This window comes from Benincasa hispida, chromosome 5 (assembly GCF_027475165.1).
Source record: "Benincasa hispida cultivar pf3 chromosome 5, pf3_genome.v1.1, whole genome shotgun sequence".
Lineage (NCBI taxonomy): Eukaryota > Viridiplantae > Streptophyta > Magnoliopsida > Cucurbitales > Cucurbitaceae > Benincasa > Benincasa hispida.
Genome location: NC_143482.1, coordinates 63,479,821 through 63,500,584, shown reverse-complemented (window position 1 = coordinate 63,500,584; position 20,764 = coordinate 63,479,821).

The following is a 20,764-nucleotide window of genomic DNA, read 5'->3' as shown; positions in this document are numbered from 1 at the left end:
AGTACTAAACTTTAATATATAGTTTATTTATTTAGATTTATATATTGTTATGTCAAAATGAATATAGCTCAATTAGAAGAGTATAGTATGAAAAAAAAATGTAGTGTATTTAAATATATTTAGAAAAAACTTTTGTAAGGGTTGTATTTATAATTTTAAATTATACAAGCATGTATAATATTTATAGGTAGTAGTGATCAAAGCTGGTGCCTTTCCTATGGACATTTAAAGCATCTTTATAGAGAGATTAAATTGAAGATGACCAAGTAATCCTCCTTAGTTGGATTATTCTCTTTAATTAATTTTAATATATATGGAGAGTGTTGAAAAGTTTGAAAGAATGATTCATAAAATACATTATTGTAGTTGAAATTATTTTAAAATTGGGCTATATGTATATAATACTAAGAAATGCAATGAAAACCTTTCTGATGAAATTTATATACATATGAAAGTTGTATTAATAAAATGAAAAGTTTAAATTTTCCCAATAGATAATTGATTTATACATATAAATTCCATGAAACCCATTAGCTAGAAAGCACTTATGTTTGGTTGATGCCATTCAAATTGCATTATTTTGTCCATGATTTAAATAATTTGTGGGGGATGGATGTGATTCCTTCCTTTGTTTTGGAATTGGGATTTGCTATGACTTTTCCTCTTTCCCACTACATGCACCAAATTATATTTGTAAAAGGCTAAATGATCAAAAGCACACATTAAAAAGGCAATTCAAAGAAGTGTACTCTTCACAAATAATGTCACTTTCTTTTTCCTTTTTTCTTTTTTTTTTTTGGACATATATATATATATATATAATATTTTCATACCATATATATAATGAAAAGATGGAAGGTAGTTTCTAGTCCTTAGGTTTGGCTTCATTTTTATTTTGTTTCTTCCCTAAATTTTTAATGTTATAATTTTATCTTTTTATTAGATATTCACTTTCAATCATTGACGTCAATTTTTATTAATTAATTAAAAATAGTTATGAAGTAAAATTTTAAATCTAATTTTAAAAGTAACAAAAATAGTGAAACTTAATTAATTATAATTCTTTTAACGATTTTTTTAATTTATTAACATAAATTAACTCTAAAGACGGAAAGTGGGTATATTGTGAAAAATTGAGGTTAAAAATGTAAATCTGGAACATAGGAAGTAAATTTGAAGCAAAACTCAAATGTCAAAGGTAAAATTGTAGCATTTTAAAATTTAGGGACTAAATCTGAACCAAACTAATACTTAAGAACTAAATATATAACATCTTGAAATCTAATGACTATGAAACAGAGAAACAATTTTAATGTAGAAAAAAAAAAAACTCCTCAAGGCGAATAAAAAAACCATAAAACGAAGTGAAAATCTCCACTATAATCAATAATGAGTTACGATAAGTTCTTCCTAGTCACAATCAAAGCATACACAATAGATATTTAAAGATAAATAATCTTGGTAACAAACAACAATAATGAAGAGAATAATTAGATAGATCTCACTAGAAGTGGCAACTAACTACTAACTCTCCAAAGAAATCTCCATCATCCAGATTGAAGATCCTCATGTCAAGAACACATTGTCAAAATTTCAGTTCGATCACACCATAAATCAACCTTTAAAGGCTAAAATACACTTTCGTGTGGGATGAAGGAGTGGAATTCCTTACGAAAGCGTGTGAACGTCGTGCCAATGTATAATCAAATTTGAAATAGAAACTAGACCTAAAACCTAGGGATCAAAAAGTCTTTCCTAAATTACATTATTCAACACACATAAATAATACAATGATTAGTGAGAGCTATAAATCATTGTCGATAAAAATAACAAAACTTCGCTAGAATGCTATCAAAAGGTAAATGGTAGAAAATGAGAAATGAAAAAGAAAGAATTATGCCTAAATAGGGTAAAAGATAAGCTTTAGCCATTTGATTAAATTATTCAAATATTAAATGATCCACCCACGTGTTCTGACTTTGCAATTTAAAAAAAAATGTGATTAAATTATTGTTTAGTTTATTTCTTAAGACAATTATTCAATTTTTCTTAGCGTTTTTTACTTGGCCTTTTATTTATTTATTTATTTCACAAATATCAATTTATACTCTTAAACTTTGGTTATTGTATCAATTTCAACTCTAAACTAATAATTGTATCAACTTAAAACTTTAAACTTTGGGAATTGTATCAACTTAAACCATAAACTAATAATTGCATCAATTTAAATCATCTATTATGTTTTTTTTTATACACTTATGAAAATTTAGAATTTAAATTAATATATTTATGAGAGCTCGGGGTTTAAATTGATACACTTATAAAAGTTTAAGATTTAAATTAATACAACTTCTAAATTTAAGATTTAGATTGATACAATTCTTAGTTTAGGGTTTAAATTAATACAATCCCCAAATTTTAGGGGTATAGATTAATACAATCCCGAAAGTTTAGGGGTATAAATTAATATTTGTCTTTTTTTTTTTTTTAAGTGTATGGAAAATTTTGAATCCTCAACCATGATTACATGTCAATTATCGATTTAATTAATCCCTTTTATTACACACACTAATATCCATTAATTTTTTTCTTAGTTCAACATTAACAAAGAGAACTTAAACACAAACTGAACTGAAACGAAGGGCAAACTCTGTCCAAAGAGGACATGGTCTTCAAACCAAATTGTCAAAAAACCAAAGCTTCGGGCATGTGTAGCTAGCTATCTAATGAGCAACAAAATTACTTTTGTGATTAATCCAAATGAAACGAAAAATAGACTCACAATAGAGGAAATCACAAATAGTCATTAAAGTTTCAGACAATGATTGGGCATAAAGCGTCTTGTGAGTAGGTTTTTAAGTTTGCTGTCAAATCTCGATGGCAGCACAACAGTGTCATGAGGAAGGAGTTTGAAGGTTTTATAGTAGCATGAACTGATTTCCTTTTCTAGGTCATGCGAAGGGGTCTAGTCCAAGATCATATTACTCTACAAAGACAATAAATGCTCTTAGAGCCGACAGAAGAAAACAGGCATTTGACTTGATTGTCCACATATCAAAGGTAGTAGAAAAAAATTCCTTTATTGATAGAACATAATTAGATTCATTTTTCCCATTCTTTTATGGGATTTTTTTTTGTGTGTGTGTGTGTGTTAACAACCACCTTCTTTCATCAGCAACGAGCGAGCACTGGACTTGGTCCCGACATACTCAATCAAATGGTTCACTTTCTCACCTACTACTGATCCCATTCCCCCCCCCCCCCCCCCCCCCCCATAAACTGAAAATCTATAACCCTCTTTGTGTGATCGACATCACTTATACCTTTGATCGGTTCATTCATGTGGAGTGAACAAAAGCTAACTTGAGAGCCTGAACAGACGAGTTCGATAGAGCAAGGGTATTCATATTGTTTAAATTTTATTGATGTCTCATTGATCTAGACTCGTTCCCCTTCCTAATTCCAAATAAGATCGAGACCATTCATGAAAGTTGCATCGGAGTTCAACTTGAAAGAGCCTTGAGGAGGGGCTAACTAGGGAGAAACCTCATCAATGTTCGAAGGACGACAAAGACAACTGAGTCAAGACCTACCCTATCTAATGATCCATAAATTTCATCACCTTTACTGTCTACCGAATAAGATAAGAATTAAGCGAGATATGATCATTGAAAACTAGAAAATTGCATCTACACCAGATTGCTTAACCAATAAGCAATGATGTCCAAACGGATTAAAAAATTTTGAAGCAATATCTATTAGTTATGTTTTATGCAATTTTTGACCTTTTTTGGACTTTTTTCACCAACCTTATCGTCCATCTTTCGTGAACAAAATTTCAATTCTTTTTTTGAAAAAGGAATTTCAACATACAAAGATGAAAATGAGCTTCCAATTCCAATCATTAATTGTTGATAATATTAGAACATTAAATGTGAATATGTGTAACAAGTTGGTTGCCAATTAAAAATCTTGTTTTTCTTCTTACTGACTTCTACCTAACAACCTTAGTGAAACCAATTTGGGTGGCGCCTAACGCATAATAATTTAGCGCAAATTTTTTGACTTTATACATTATATATAGTGAAATTACTTTACATTATCTTTAAAAAAACTACAAATTTATTATTATTTCCAAACTCACGTAAACATAATGCACTTACCTAAAGTTTCGATCCCACTTTTAATTCTCTTTTTGAAGGAATGAGATTCATCTCAAGTTCGGAGTTTACTGAACATGGGCCACGGCCCAACCACTTTTCATGTTGGGCTTTGGCTGAGGGAAATCAAGCTAGCCCAAGTCCTAGCCCCTAAGCCCAACCTTTTAGGTCTTTTAGGTTTCAATCGGGAAAATGGTAAAACTGAAAACTAATAAGAAGCGAAATTGCAGGGCCAATATTAAATATCCGTTTTTATTTTTGGTCATTTTCTGGGATCATTGGAATATGACCATTTGATTATTTTAGGATCCCACTACTAAATTTGGTTTCTCTTTCTAGCCTTCCACAAACTCTATGTTAGCATATTTTTTACGTGGTTGTTAAAATAAAATCTTCATATAGATTTTTTTACCAATTATTTTTTATTTTAAAAGTTGAGATTTTATTTTAAGCATTTAATAGATCTTTTTGTATAAAGCCTTGTCATTCTCAAGGTAAAGTATCCATCCGATTTATTTTTAATAGATATGAGTAAGTGGCTATTCCATTGGTGCCAAATGTGATCGTGATGATAACATACCAAACAATTTTACATGCCCTTTTCTAGCCAACGATAGAGGGAGATGACCCATCTAGATCACATTGTTCATCTTTGCAGTCTTATTCTTCTTCATCTTCATCGTTATGACGTCGCTGAGGTGAAGCCACTCTACTATTGGATTGCCGACTAAGCAAAATTATCGTTGTTCATGGTTAGCGAATCAAGATGAAGCAGACCCATTTATCATTCAGAGTGTTTATATGTGGGCGAGATTTGAAGTACATAAAAATGGTGTAAGTGGGCCTAGTATAGAATATTTATGTAATTTATTTGACGGTTTTTTAATACATAGTATCTGTGTTTTGAAGGTTTTAGCTATTACAATATTTACGTGGGATGTAAATTATTTTTAGTATAAGAAAAATATGATGAAGATATATTCTTTGCATGGCTTAGTCTAACGAACATTTAAATTATTTTTGACATATGTGTCAAAATATGACAATATTTAAATATCTCTTTTTCTTTTTTAAAATAGAGGTATTTCTAAGGTTTAGTATGAGAAAAGATTTATCGGTACAAGCTATTTAATGGTTATTTTGAATATAAAATATGTGTTTTATTCAACGCCTAAATTTTAGTCGTCATAGTTATTGCATTATGATAGATTATATTTTATTATTATTATTATTTAAATGCAGGTATCTTTTTTGTTATTACTGTTTTTAAAAAATGAGGAGATCTTTTCTTGTTATTATTTTTAATGAAGAAAATTATTTTGTTATTATTTTCCATGATTAGTAATAATTTATTGTATTTTTTTAGTTAAGTGGTTAGATAATTATATTTTGTCTAGGTTAGTAGAAGTGTTTTTAAATACACAAAAAATGTAGGGATTGGATAGGGGCAGATTTTTCTATTCATTACATATCAAGGTAATCTTGTGGTGGTGTCCAGTTCTGTTCGAGGATCGAGTTTTACTCGTTGCTGGTGTTCGAGGGACTTCGAGTTCTTGTTCGTTGTGTTCGAGTATGATCAAGGGAAATACGTGAAGAAAGAGTTCTTCAAAGGTATTGTTTTCTCGATCCCTTGTATTTAATTTTGAAGCATGTTGTAATTTATGTTTAATGCATAATTTATTTAGTACGATTGTAAATGTTTGAGTTCTTTCACAATGGAGTTTGGAACGATCTGCTTCCGCTCAAAGGTCCTCTATAATTATAGTTCTTTCAATAGGTGTTACAATTGTTGTAAAGTGCTACGAATGATTAATCTTGACCATGCATGTATTAGACATGTGAGCGAGGATATTCTATACCAAGGAGTTTATATAAGACTGGACCACGAAATGCTTAGTCTCATTATATAACGTTGTTCATAATAGAGACTTTCATTTCACTAGGAATACCATAGATAACATGACCTTAATCCTAAGTGAGTTGTGAACTACTACTTATGAGGGTGGTCCTTTGATTTGTATGGGTGAGAGTGGCCAGATCGCCGACTCAACAAGCCTACCATTTTAGGGATTCGTCTGATTGAGGAGTTGGGAACATAACTACACAAGATGAAATTCACTTCTTTCCCGAAACAGGGATAAGTAGATAAATTGCTCTCTTAAGGGCTAATTTTGGGTCTTGAACAATATGACGCCACACCCTCTTCTGGCCCAAGAGGAGTTTAGTCATAGTGGGACTATGATCTATTATTCATTAGAGGGATCAGTGGTACTTAAGGTGTCACACCCCCTCTCAAACTACCTGCTAGCTTAGTAAGGAAGATGGCGTGAAGCCAACAGACATCGTCCTCCTCTAACGATACCTATTGACCCTGCTGAAACGTTGAACCTGATAAACATACTAATCTTAGAATAAAATACTTTACATGTAACACAACACAGCAGAATCCCTAAAAACCTTTAGACACACATGAAATGCAGACCTGATATAACTCGGTTTGGAAAATAACCGGATAGAGATACCACAATAAAAAACATATCCAACTGGGGTTTACACAACTACGACATCTAGTGCTTACACAACCATAAACTATCCAGTTCTTACAAAGATATTTACAATACAAACAGACATAATGTACAACTCCACCCACGTATGGAGCTTGATCTGGAAGCTTTTAGCAGAAAACAGACTTTGGCAGTTATCAGGCACTGGGAGCTCGATCTCTACCTGAAAAGTGGGAAAACATTTTGAAAGAGTGAGCTACGAAGCCCAGTGAGTGACTAAATTTAAAACTGTAAATCCGCAAATCAGAACACGTGATAAACTTTTAAACGTATGAATCTGTTCAATCAAAGCGTTAAACATAAACGTGTAATGCTAAAAGCTTTCTCAAATATTCCGCAAGTACGTCATTAAAATCTAGCAAGGCATATCAAGTATATAAAACATTTTAACTAACATGACAAATCAACATTGTGTAGGGCACGCCCAGTACAACCAACGTTTACTAGCTCTACGATGTAGTGGAGCCTGCCCATCACTCCCATCGTCTTTATCGAAGTGGGGCCCACCCAGCACTCATGACAGCATCGTTGTCACGGAGTACACTCAACGTCAACAATGGAATATAACCTGTGTGCACACGATACCATATAGGCTTGGGCTCAATATCTCAATCATGTAGTCAATAAAAGTCTCAGAAAACCACATGAAAATACCTAAACATGCCTGCTTATCTTTATCTTTCGTAAAACTCAAGCTTACTCAGCTTGCTCGTGAAAAATAGAAAATCTTTTAACAGTACTCGCTAATACATACTTTACTTTAAATGATATCGTTTCAACTACCTTTCAGGAATTCAATAATCACATGCTCGTATATAAACCTCATTAGAAAATCTAAGCTCAAAACTTATGCTTGAAACCATTCATAGAAATCATGTATCATTCATAAGTTCATATTCAAGCATGTATACCATTTAAGCATAAATTACAGTTTAGAAAACATTTTTGAAATTCGTTTTGTCACTCATAGTCTTGGCTAGTTCCCTAGTCTGTAGACTCGGCCTATTTCCTCTTGGCCTGTCAAAAAAATCAAAACCGAGCATCAGAACTATAAATCATCTTGTCATTCCATGCTCATGAATTCTAAATTCTAGAAATAAAATCATACTTCACACTTTTTTTTTTTTTTTTTTTTTTAGATTTTTCAGATTCAATACCCTAATTTCCAATACTTATAACTTCTTCAATACTTGGCCAAAATTAATGTACTATATATCAAACTCTTTATTTTGAAACACTCTACAACTTATCTGGAGGAATAAAAACGAGATTCCCAACGGATTTGTCTAGAAATCCCCCGAATCCAGCAAATACAGATTCATGCTTCTCTGCTACCCTCTACCTTTCTCCTGAAATTAAATCTACTTCTATTCATTTTTGGCTCACGAATTCTTCATGTAGGTTATAGAAAATTCAATAAGATTTCAACCATACTCAATTGAGCTTCTAATTCAATCTGTACTCCCCAAAATGTTTGAAAAACCAGAGAAAACCCTAGATCCTTTTGATTTGCACGAGTGCTCTGTATTCCTTTTAAAAAACTATTAACTTATCATCAGATTTAGCTCAAGCTTTCTTCATGAAATTTGTTAGAAAATGGATTAATTTCAAGAAAGTCAGACCTCACCTCTTAATTCTTCTTCTGTAGCTCAAACCGACTTAAAAACCAGAGATAGGTAGGTTGAACCCAGATTCTTCCATGGTTGCACTTGCATGAACTTTTTCCTCCCTTCTTCAACCTCCAACCTGCAGCAAGCTTCTTCTTCCTCTTTCTTCACACTCTCTCTCTCGAAATGCTCTGAAAATCTTATGGGAAAAGATGGAGAAATGGGCTGAAATGAGTTAGGCGGTGGTGCCGAATGGGTTTCCATTTCCTTTCCTTTTCTTTTCTTTTTCTTTATTTACTTTCTTTTCTTTTCTTTATTAATAAATTCCAAAATTATCAAAGACAACTTCAACCAAAAGCTTTGCCATTTTTCTTCAACAATGAAACAACAATAACTTGAATCCAACATCCTACAATATGTGACAAGAGCAAATAATCCAAGGAAAGTCTCAGGTTTACAACTTACCTCCCCTTATGAAATTTCATCCTTGAAATTTAGAAGTCCTTAGGTGAAGAATGTCGGGTAACTCCTCCTCATCTGGTCTTCTGACTCCCAGGTTATCTCCTCCACTCCGTGATGTCTCCAAAGGACCTTCACGAGTGGGATCGTTTTATTCCTCAAAACTTGCTCCTTTCTGTCGAGGATCTGAACCGCTTCCTCTTTATAACTCAAGTCTTTTTTCAGCTCAACCGGTTGTTCTTGCAACACATGTGACAGATTTGGAATATATTTCCTCAACATGGACACATAGAAAACATCATGTATTTGAGAAAGTTTTGTTGACAACTCAAGTCTATAGGCTGCTGGTCTAACTTGTTCTGTTATCCGATAAGGACCAATATATCTAGGACTCAGCTTATCTTTCCTCCCAAAGCGAAGAACACCTCTTCACAAAGATAACTTTAAGAAAACTTGATCTCTAACCTAGAATTCTAAGTCTCTTCGTCGCTTATCTGCATAGCTCTTCTGTCGATCTTGAGCTATCTTCAGGTTCTCTCTAAGCGACTTAATATTGTCTGACGTAACTTGTACTAACTCAGGACCAACTAGCTTTCGCTCTCCCACTTCGTTCCAGCATACAGGAATTCTGCATGGTCAGCCATACAAAGCCTCGAATGGTGCCATGTCGATACTAGATTGATAGTTGTTAGTATAAGCAAACTCCATAAGTGATAAGTGGGTATCCGAATGGGTTTCCATTTCCTTTCATTTTTTTTCCTTTTTCCCGAAATGGAAACCCATTCGGCACCACCGCCTAACTCATTTTAGCCCATTTCTCCATCTTTTCCCATAAGATTTTCAGAGCATTTCGAGAGAGAGAGTGAAGAAAGAGGAAGAAGAAGCTTGCTGTAGGTTGAAGGTTGAAGAAGGGAGGAAAAAGTTCATGCAAGTGCAACCATGGAAGAATCTGGGCTCAACCTACCAATCTCTGGTTTTTAAGTCAGTTTGAGCTACACAAGAAGAACTAAGAGGTGAGGCCTGACTTTCTTGAAAGTTAATCCATTTTTAACAAATTTCATAAATAAATCTTGAGCTAAATCTAATGATAAGTTAATGGTTTTTGAAAAGGAATACAGAGCATAGAATTTTTCGATCAAATAAGAAGGATCTAGGATTTTCTCTAGTTTTTCGAACATTCTGGGGTGTATAGGTAAAAATTAGAAGCTCAATTAGGTATGGTTGGAATTTTTATTCAATTTCTTATAACTTACATGAAGAATTCGTGAGCCAAAAATGACTAGAAGTAGGTTTAATTTCAGGAGAAAAGTAGAGGGTAGCAGAGAAGCACGAATCTGTATTTGCTGCGTTCGAGGGATTTCTAGACAAATTCGTTGGGAATCTCGTTTTGTTTCCTTCAGGTAAATTGTAGAGAGTTTTAAAATAAAGAGTTTGATATAAAGTACATTAATTTTGGTCAAGTATTAAGAAAGTTATGAGTATTGGAAATTAGGGTATTGAATCTGGAAAATCTAGAGAAAAAAAAGTGTGAAGTATGATTTTATTTCTAGAATTTAGAATTCATGAGCATGGAAAGACAAGATGATTTATAGTTCTGATGCTCAGTTTTGATTTGTTTGACAGGCCAAGAGAAAATAGGCTGAGTCTACAGATCAGGGAACTAGCCAAGACTGAATGACAAAACGAACTTCGAAAATGATTTCTAAACTGTAATTTATGCTTAAATGGTTTACATGCTTGAATATGAACTTATGAATGATACATGATTTCTATTAATGGTTTCAAGCATAAGTTTTGAGCTTATATTTTCTAATGAGGTTTATATATGAGAACATGATTATTCAATTTTTGAAAAGTAGTTGAAACAATATCATTTAAAGTAAACTATGTATTAGCGAGTACTGTTAAAAGATTTTCAATCTTTTACGAGCAAGCTGAGTAAGCTTGAGTTTTATGAAAGATAAAGATAAGCAGGCATGTTTTAATATTTTCATGTGGTTTTCTAATACTTTTATTGAGTACATAACTGAGATATTGAGCCCAAGGCTATATGGTATCGTGTGCACACAGGTTATATTCCATTGTTAACGTTGAGTGTACTCCGTGACAATGATGTTGTCATGAGTGCTGGGCAGGCCCCACTACGACAAAGATGATGGGTGTGCTGGGCGGGCCCCACTACATCGTAGAGCTAGTAAACATTGGTTGTACTGGGCGTGCCCTACACAACGTTGATTTGTCATGTTAGTTAAAATGTTTAATATACTTGATATGCCTTGCTAGATTTTAATGACGTACTTGCGGAATATTTGAGAAAGCTTTAGCGTTACACGTTTATGTTTAACGCTTTGATTGAACAGATTCATACGTTAAAGGTTTATCACGTGTTCTGATTTGCGGATTTACAGTTTTAAATTTAGTCACTCACTGGGCTTCGTAGCTCACTCTTTCAAAATGTTTTCCCATTTTTCAGGTAGAGATCGAGCTCTCGGTGCCTGATAACTGCCAAAGTTTGTTTTCTGCTAAAAGTTTCCAAATCAAGCTCCATATGTGGGTGGAGTTGTACACGATGTCTGTTTGTATTGTAAATGTCTTTGTAAGAACTGGATAGTTTATGGTTTTGTAAGCACTAGATGTCGTGGTTGTGTAAACCCCAATTGGATATGTTTTTTATTGTGATATCTCTATTAGGTTATTTTCCAAACCGAGTTATGTCAGGACTGCACTTCATGTGTGTCTAAAGGTTTTCAGGGGTTCCGCTGTGTTGTGTATATGTAAAGTATTTTATATCTAATATTAGTATGTTTATCAGGTTCAACGTTTCAACAGGGTCAACAGCCGTATCGTTAGAGGAGGACGATGTCTGTTGGCTTCACGCCATCTCCCTGACTAAGCTAGCATGTAGTTTGGGAGGGGGTGTGACATAAGGAGCTAGAGGTAACTATAGGGAAAAACGATAATTTGGCACAGTTGTACTTACGAGCAATTTGTGAAGGGTCATTGTACTGTTGATTGGTTATATTCAATGGACACATAAATATATCTGTAGTGCGAAGAGTGCAACTGTCGATCTTTAGTGGAGTGCCCGACAGTTAATAGATGGTAGATAATGTAATTAAAGAATTTAATTAATTATTCATGTATCGTTGGAGCTTCAAGCTACAGGTCCATAAGGTCCCCTTATTAGCTCAAAAGGATTTAGTTGAGAATCAGTTTTTTGGTTAATTTGAATTGTTCAAATTAATAAGAATGAATGTAATTATATATGATACAATTAAATTGATTCAATTATATGTGACATAATTGTTATAATGTATTTGGTACATTATAGTTTAATTGGAGGAAATAAATATTTGAATAAGATTCAAATATATTTTCTATGAATGTGATTCATAGTTGTTAAATTAAATATAAATATGATTTATATTAAATGTCATAAAATAGAGAAAATGAACTATAGTTTATATTGTATATGATACAATATTAAAATTATAGATTATGTGTTATATTTGATATAACATATAGTTTAATATAAATAAGATATGATAAGTTGATTATCATATTTATTTATATTTATTTTATTATTTTTCCTAATTTCTCTCCAACCACCTTAGTGAGTGGTTAATTAGTTTTTGTGAAAATTGGAATAAATGAAAAATAGTTTTATTTTCTTCAAAACGGTACAGAGCACTACAAAATTGAGAAGTTTTGCTAGACGATTGAACATCACAGAATCGTTCTCTGTTCTTCCTTAATCTTCTTCCTCCTCCAAACTCACTCACCATCTTTACCAAAATAGTTAGAGCCCACTGGTTGTGTCTTCTATTTTGGTTCATAAAGTTCTTGAAGAAAATATTTAAGGTTTTCTGTTTCGAGGTTCGTGATAGATCGAGAGATATATAAGAAGAAGGGTTCTTCAAAGGTAGTATCTCTTGAACTCTATTTCCTTTTAACAAGCATGCTGTAATTTATTATTAAATGCATATCTTGTATGTTTACTATGAACTTGTTTTTTTAATCAAAATGGAATTTGGACGATTCGTTTCTGCTCAACGATCTTTACAAAACGAGATCCTTCACAAATTCCTTAACCAAACTTCATGGCAAATACATGAGGCTGCAACAACATATTCTATCTCACAAGTAGATAATGTCATAATAGATTGCTTCTTAAACTCCAAGTAAATGCAGTATTACCAACAAAGAACACATGTCCACTTGTACTTTTTTGGTCATTACATCTCTAGCCCAATCACTATCACAATAACCTTCAAGCTTGAATTCTTTAGATGAAGAATAAAATAATCCATAATCAAGCTAACCTTTGAGATAACGAAGAATTCTCTTTGCCACTTTCAAATGAGTAGTTGTAGGAGATTCCATAAATCGATTCACCAATCCAACGCTGAAAAGAATATCTAGTTGTGTGCAAGTCAAATATCTTAAACTTTCAATTAAGCTTTTGAAATATGAAGGATTAACAACATCTCCTTCTTCATATTTGGATAATTTTATCTCAATTTCAATCAGAGTTGTGACAAGATTAGAATTGATCATCTTGAACTTCTCCAGAATTTCTCTAGTATATTTTTCTTGAAAGATAAAAATACCTCCATCTGACTGCTTCTCCTCAATGCCAAGATAATATAACACCAACCCAATATTTGTCATCTCAAATTCTTGGGTCATTGCCTATTTGATATTTTCAAACATACTTTCACATTTTCTTGTAAAAATTAAATCAACCACATACAGATAAACTAACAAAATATCTCCATGATCATTAGTTTTAATATAAAGAGAATATTCATAAAGGCATCTCAATGCGCATTTTCAAGGAAATATTTGTTGATTATGTTATTCCACATCGTAGGCGCTTAATTCAATCCATACAAAGGCTTCTTTAATTTCAAGACTTTATCTTCGTGACCTTTCACAACATAGCCAAGAGGTTGTTCTTCTTGGGGTTGGTGTCCTAAATCCCTCTCTTATATTCTCGTAATTTGTAAACTTTGTAAACAAATTGTTATTAATAAAATAATTGTTATTTTATGAGCATACACTCGATCCAATAAACTAAGATTCTAGGGTATTTTATGTAATTTAAACATGTATGTAGAGACATATAGGTGGATCATATTTAAATGATAACCTAAATGGTCCGTAGTAGATGGATAAGGCTGGGTACCTTATCTTGGTGATACTACAGATACAATCTGCTTCATAGTTGTTATAAGTGTTGTAAATGTTGGGTAATATGTCCTAAAAACTCGCAATTTGTAATATTAAACATAATCTATTTACAATAAAAATGTTATTGACGTTTATTCAATAAAACAGTTGTTGAATATGTAAATTGCACTTGTAAAAAGTAAATCCAATAAACTAAGATCCATAGCTATTACAAGAGCACCTAGACTTTATGTGGAGACATAAAGATGGATCAAGTTCGAGTAAATGCTAAAACAGTCTATAGTATACGAATAAGGTTGGGTACCTTATTTTGATAACACCATCGGATGCGACCCACTTTGTATTTAGTACAAACGATGTGATCTTGAACCGTTCATATGGAGACATGCGAGGTGGGGGCGTCCTATGCAAAAAGTTTGTATTAGACCGAACCAAGAAATAAGTCACTCTTGATAGATTAATCATGAAAAATACAAAAACAATCAGAATCAATAAGCACTCTAATTATATTTAATTTGAATTTGAAAGCATGCATGAAATATTAATTTCATAAGAGAGGGTTTCAAGAGTATAATACCTTTGGTGAATCACTAAAATTTCTACTTCTCTCTACGAATTCAGCCTCCAAATTGATAGTAGACCATCAAAGGGATATTCTCTAATATTATCTAACTTAGATTGTGTGGTGGAAACGCTGAATTAGGGCCAAAATGATGAAGGGAGAAAAAGGTTTTAGAGAGAGTGAACAGTTTAAAAAAAAACCAGTTGCATGAACCTCTAAATTCTGAAAATGGGGTTTTTAAAGAGTTAATTCATGTAAACATTACTTGGTTCAACTGATTACACTCCAATCCGCACCAAGATAGTGAGAAAGGTGTCCAATTTGGGATTATTCTACCTAAATTGGAAGAAGTTGAAAAATTCCACTAACATGGAATTTTCCATTTTTCAATTTAATTCTCAATTAAATTAAAAATTGAAATTAAAATTGGAATTTGATTTTAATTTAAAAAATAATTAAACAAGTTTAATTAATTAATCAAAAAATAATTTAGTATCAAATATTAAATTAATTAAACACCTAATTCGTACCTGAATCCTATTCATGTTAATTAATATTGAAATCAATATTTCGATATTTCAATCTCTCCAATTTACCTTTAATTTCGATAAATTAAACGTTTAATTATATCAAATATAATTAACCAAACCCTAAATTGAATTTGAATTCTTCAAATTCAAAAATCTAATTTTGATTTTGAACATTTCAAAACCGCTCAATTCACTAATCCAAGGAGTAATTTTACAAGCTAGTAGAGGGACCTTATGAACCTATAGATCATGAACTCCATCATTTAAGATTAACTGCCTAAACTTTCTAGACCTGAATTAATCAATATCATTAATTACCGAGACACGCCATTATAGCTCGATAATTGCACTCTCCTCACCGTAGATATATTTTTGTTCATTTTAACCATAATCAGTAAGTCGATCATTCATAGGTCGTTCGTATTTACAGTTAGGTTAAAATTATCGTTTTACCCCTGTAAATACATCTTGCTCCTTAAGCTCCCACTGATCCTCTATTGAACAATTGGTTTATAGTACAACTAATAAACCATGACTCTCTCGATCATGAGAGGGTGGATAGTGACGAAAAATTAATTACCAAGTCATCAAGGACTTGGAGACTAAAATTAAGTGAACACAATATACGATGCATGTTCTTAATGTATACGTTGATTATCATGCGTCGGTGGTCATGTGTTGGAATGAAACTATGCGTTAACGAATGTATGTGATGACCATGCATTCTTGTCACAAGTTTTCTTGCGCTCACGCCAAGTATAACACGAACACAAGCTTCTTGGGTGATCTGAGGTCGAACTCAGGGACTTGTAGCTAAATGTATGTAGTGATGTGCATGCGACGGTTGAATAAAAGAATGATGGGAGGTTTAATGCTACAACTACTCATACTCCTAACTAACAGACAATGCAATGAGAAGTATGAATGAGAGGTAGAGACACAACAACTATTGACGTGAAATAAATGGATGGGAAAATAGAAAAAATGTGAAGATGCCTTCACCGCAACCTTTAAGATTGACTGCAAGCGCAACCTTAGCCAACGCAAACTATGCAATCATGCTACACACACTAGAGCCTAATTCCAGGACGCATGCGATGTGTATGCAAAAGGTTCGAGATGATCACATACAGCCACCGTATCCTACTTCTTGGATGCAGCCATTATCCTCTCCGTAGGGTGTATACGTTGTGTAATAGCAAACGGAGCTTATTCCTAAGCCATTCTTGCTTATGCAAACCTAATCTAGCTCTCTCGAGCATCGATTCTAACTTAGCTCTCTCAAGTCTTAGGTTCTTTCTTTAGACTCTCTCTTGAGTAGCTCTAAAGGTGTGATGGATGTATACATAAGACAAGCAACCACATAAACTTGGCTGACGCAAGATTATTTCTATCTCTAGTAAGTACATGCTTACATTGCTTAATGCGACCAACCACTTACCCTCCCGGGCAGTTGGTTGTTGCTGATTTTACTCATAGACAAGCATTACGTCCGTCTATAGGCAGGCGTTGCTACAACTTCACACTAAGAATATAAGGTTTTCTCACACACTCACGCAACGCACACCTCCTGGTGGTTTGCTACATGTTTCATATCTCTAATCCACATGACTAAGTATGTGATACTCTAGAAATCTCACTAAGTGATGCAATGAAAGTTAAAGATGCTAAGTAAAAAAAGATGGAGGTGGAATCGAAGGAAACATAGAAATGCATTGAACACATAATGCATTAATTCCTTAATCCAAAATGTAATACAATACAATATAAGAAAAGAAGAGAAAATGAAAAGACCAGCTGGAAGAAATGTCTTGCTTCCAGTGGATGTGTGTCAGGGCTACCGGTGGTGCCATGGATGAGATGTGGAACTGACTCTTTCGAGATCTAGCTTCGGCAAAGGCTCCGGTCGTCACTCAGAATGAATGAAGGAGATGAGGAACTCTCAAGCTTTCTTCTAACACGTTCGTCTGGATCACCAGGATCTGCCCGAAGGTCGAAACTTGGACGATTTGAAATTATGCTCGGCGACTTCTATATATAGAGCTTGATCGCCGACAACATTAATGGATTGCTCTGATTCTGACATTCGCGACGCGTTAGTCCTTTTCTGAATCTCTGCTGCTAACGGCATTGTGGTGAAATGTCAACATCATCTTTTGATTTTTTCGAGATATGCGTTGATGCGTTCATTCCACCAACCTTGCGTTGATCCCTCTATTATGCATTATCATGTAGCCGCAATCGTGCAGTGACCGCATTCGCTTAATACCACAACTTCTACACGATGATCATAATCGTTTGACGATCACAACTCTTATGCGATGGTCGCATGCGGCTGATCACTGCAACACCGATGCATTAATCATATGTGTTCGCCTTTGCGATGGAGAGTTTCTCCGCATGCGATCGCTATGCGATAGCCCGGTTTCCGCGTTTGCGTCCACTTCCTGCGTTAGCTATAAAAATAGACAATTGACGCATAATAACGCATAATAATGGGTTAGCCGAGATTCTCAATGCTGAACGCCACAAACTCATTTTCTCATGAATTCCTAACATAATTGCCGCATATTCTGCTTAACAGTCTTAATAATTCTAAATAAAAGGCCTAAGATGACATGCATTTTTGCATGTCATCAGTGAAGCCCCGTTGTTCAAGACTAGGAAGCAGTACTTAAGAAAACAACCTATCTACTAACCCTAAGTCGGGTAGGAATGAATTCTATCTTGTAGGACTATGTCCCCAACTATCTATCCGGTCTTATCTCCAAAATGGGATGCTTATCGAGCAGTGCTGTTAGACTACCCTCACCTATGTAGATCAACGGATAATCCCGAATAAATAGGAATTCATAGTTAGCTCAAGATTAAGATCGAGTTACCCTAAGTCATCCAATTTGAAATAGTCAGTTTTAGTAGTAACTGATCGTTATAAAGAAAAGTGACTATTTCGAGGTCTGGTCTTATGCAAACATCCTTTGCATAGGATGCCCCCACTCACATGTCTCCACATGAATGATTTTGGGATCACATCATTTGTATCAATATACAAAGTGGTTCGCATCCAATAGTGTTACTAGGATGAGGTACTCAATCTGATCCACTTTTATGTCTCCACATAAAGTTAAAGTATTCAAATTAAAGCCATGGATTTATTTATTGGATTTTTATAATAGAATGCAATATCAATAATAATTTATTGAATGAAATACTCAATATTTTTATTGATAAATAGAATCTGTTTCTAACATTTACGAACTACGAGTTTTAGAACATTTCCAACAACTCTTACTTTATAACGATGTTTACTATTTAAAATTGACTGTTTCAAAGCGATGATGTAGGTAACTTGACCTTAATCCTGAGCTAGCTATGAACCCCTGTTTATTCGAGATTGTCCTTAGATTCTCATAGGTGAAGGTTGGCTCAATAGCACCGGCTCAATAAGCCTTCCATTTCAGGGGTAAGACTAGGTAGATAATTGGGGACCTAGGGTGCAAAACGAAATTCACTTCTACTAACCTTTAGGGCTAGTAGGGAGGTTGTTTTCTTAAGTACTGATTTTAGGTCTTGAACAAGGGGCACCATCCTCTCATTGGCCCTAGAAGGATTCGGTTGGGTGATTGGATCACAAACCAATGTTCATTAGAGGATCATTTAGACTTAAGGAGCAAAATGTAATCTCGGGGGTGAAACAACATTTGACCTAGCCATTAATACGAACAATATGTGAAAAGTTGACTTATTGATTACGGTTAAATCAAGTGGACAGAAATATATCTATAGTGAGGGGAGTGTAACTACTGCGCTTTAGTCGAGTGACTCGATAGTTAACGAATGTTGATTAATTTAGTTTAAAGAGTTTAGCTAATTAATCTGGATCGTTGGAGACCATGATCTGTAGGTTCATTAGGTCCCTACTAGCTCACAAATGGATTAAACCTTAGAATAGAGTGATGAGTAAATTTGAAGTGCTCAAATTCATATTAAGGGAATTTGTAATTATATACAATATAATTACATGTTTAATTATTGAATTAAACGAACTTGAAGAATTGGATAATATTTAAATTTGATTTAAATATTGATTTTATGAATAGAGATTCATGATTATAGAATTGCTATTTAATAAATTTAATATTTGATATTAAGTTAATTTAATTAATTATTTACGATTAATTTTATTAAGATTAATTATTAGAATTAATTTTGGTTAAAATTAATTTTAATTTTTTTCAAAATTGAAATTTGATTTCATATTAATTTATTTAAAAATCAATTGAAATTGAAATTAGAAAATTCAATTTTAAGTATTGATTTTTAATTAAATAAAAAATGGACAATTGTGAAAGTGAGTTTATCCCACATTTCTCACTTGCAAACGCACAAATCCACCCAGTTTCTCAAGGAGATGGTGTCAACCTCTTGTGATAGTTGAAGGTGAAGAAAAATCAGTTCATTGAGCTGAGATTTAAGGCCATGTAAGCTGTTTTCCCTGGTTTTTCATAGTTAAAGAAGGATTCTTCAAACTTGAAGAACAACCAGCACTCCTCACCAAACTTTTCCTCATTTTCAAGCTCATTTTGGATCCCACAACCCAATCTAAGATCCAACAGAATAATAGGGAAGTTCAAGTGGTGGTCTACATTCTTTTGGAGTGAAGAATCAAGTTCAATTTTTGTCTCGAAGGAGTTCTACAAAGATATGTCAGAAATTATTTTTATGATTCTATGAGCATGTTGTCTTAGTAACTAAAATTGATGAATTAGATTGTTTAATGATTCTGGTTTCTTCAGTTAATTGCATGCTAACTCCACCAATTGGTATCACAACGTGATTTAGGTACTTAATTCATAGTAATTTTAGTTTGGTGGGTAATTTTCATAGTTTGTATGAAAATAGTGGTTGATATGGATGTTTTCAGTTTTGGCATTAAAATTCTCTTCAATTAAGTGTTAATTGTTGTAATTGGCTCTTTGTTTATGGGCCTTAACGTGTGATTAAGAGTCTATAAATTTATTAGAGTCAATAAAATTGCAATCAGGTTGTAATTAAAGAAAGAAGTAAGAGAGGTCAACAACAGAAAACTAGAAATGATGCTACTACCAGGCAGCGTTGCAACACTGCCCTTGAAGCGTTGCAACATTACTCAATGTTTAACCCAGATTTTAAGCAACTCATGGTGTTGCAACGCTGTTCATCCTAATCCAGATTTAACACGCACAACTTGATCGACGGTTCAAGTGAACCGATTCACCCGATTCGAGTTTGGGAGGTCCGGTTCAACCCCTTTCTGGTCGGTTCAACCTATTTTGATGCTTTGAAAGTCTGGTTCGGGTCAGTTCAAGCAATTCGACAGCATTTAGAAGCCAGTTTTGATTATTTTTGTAATAATTTAGGTTGTTTGCTTGTTTAAAATGCCAAAACTGGCTCATATTAGTGTGTGTTTAATTATTTATGCATTGTGAATGTATGTTATAATTAAATAAATCTTGTATGTGTATATTATATGTCATGTGGATTTAAAATTCCACCATAAATAGCATGTTGCATGCATTGAAAGTATGTTATAAAGAGTTATGGATGAAAAACATGTTTATAGTTTTATAAGTTATTATAAAATTGAATTAGATATTTAAAATTCATAACAAAGATAAAATGTATGCTCATGTAGGTTAACAAATAATGA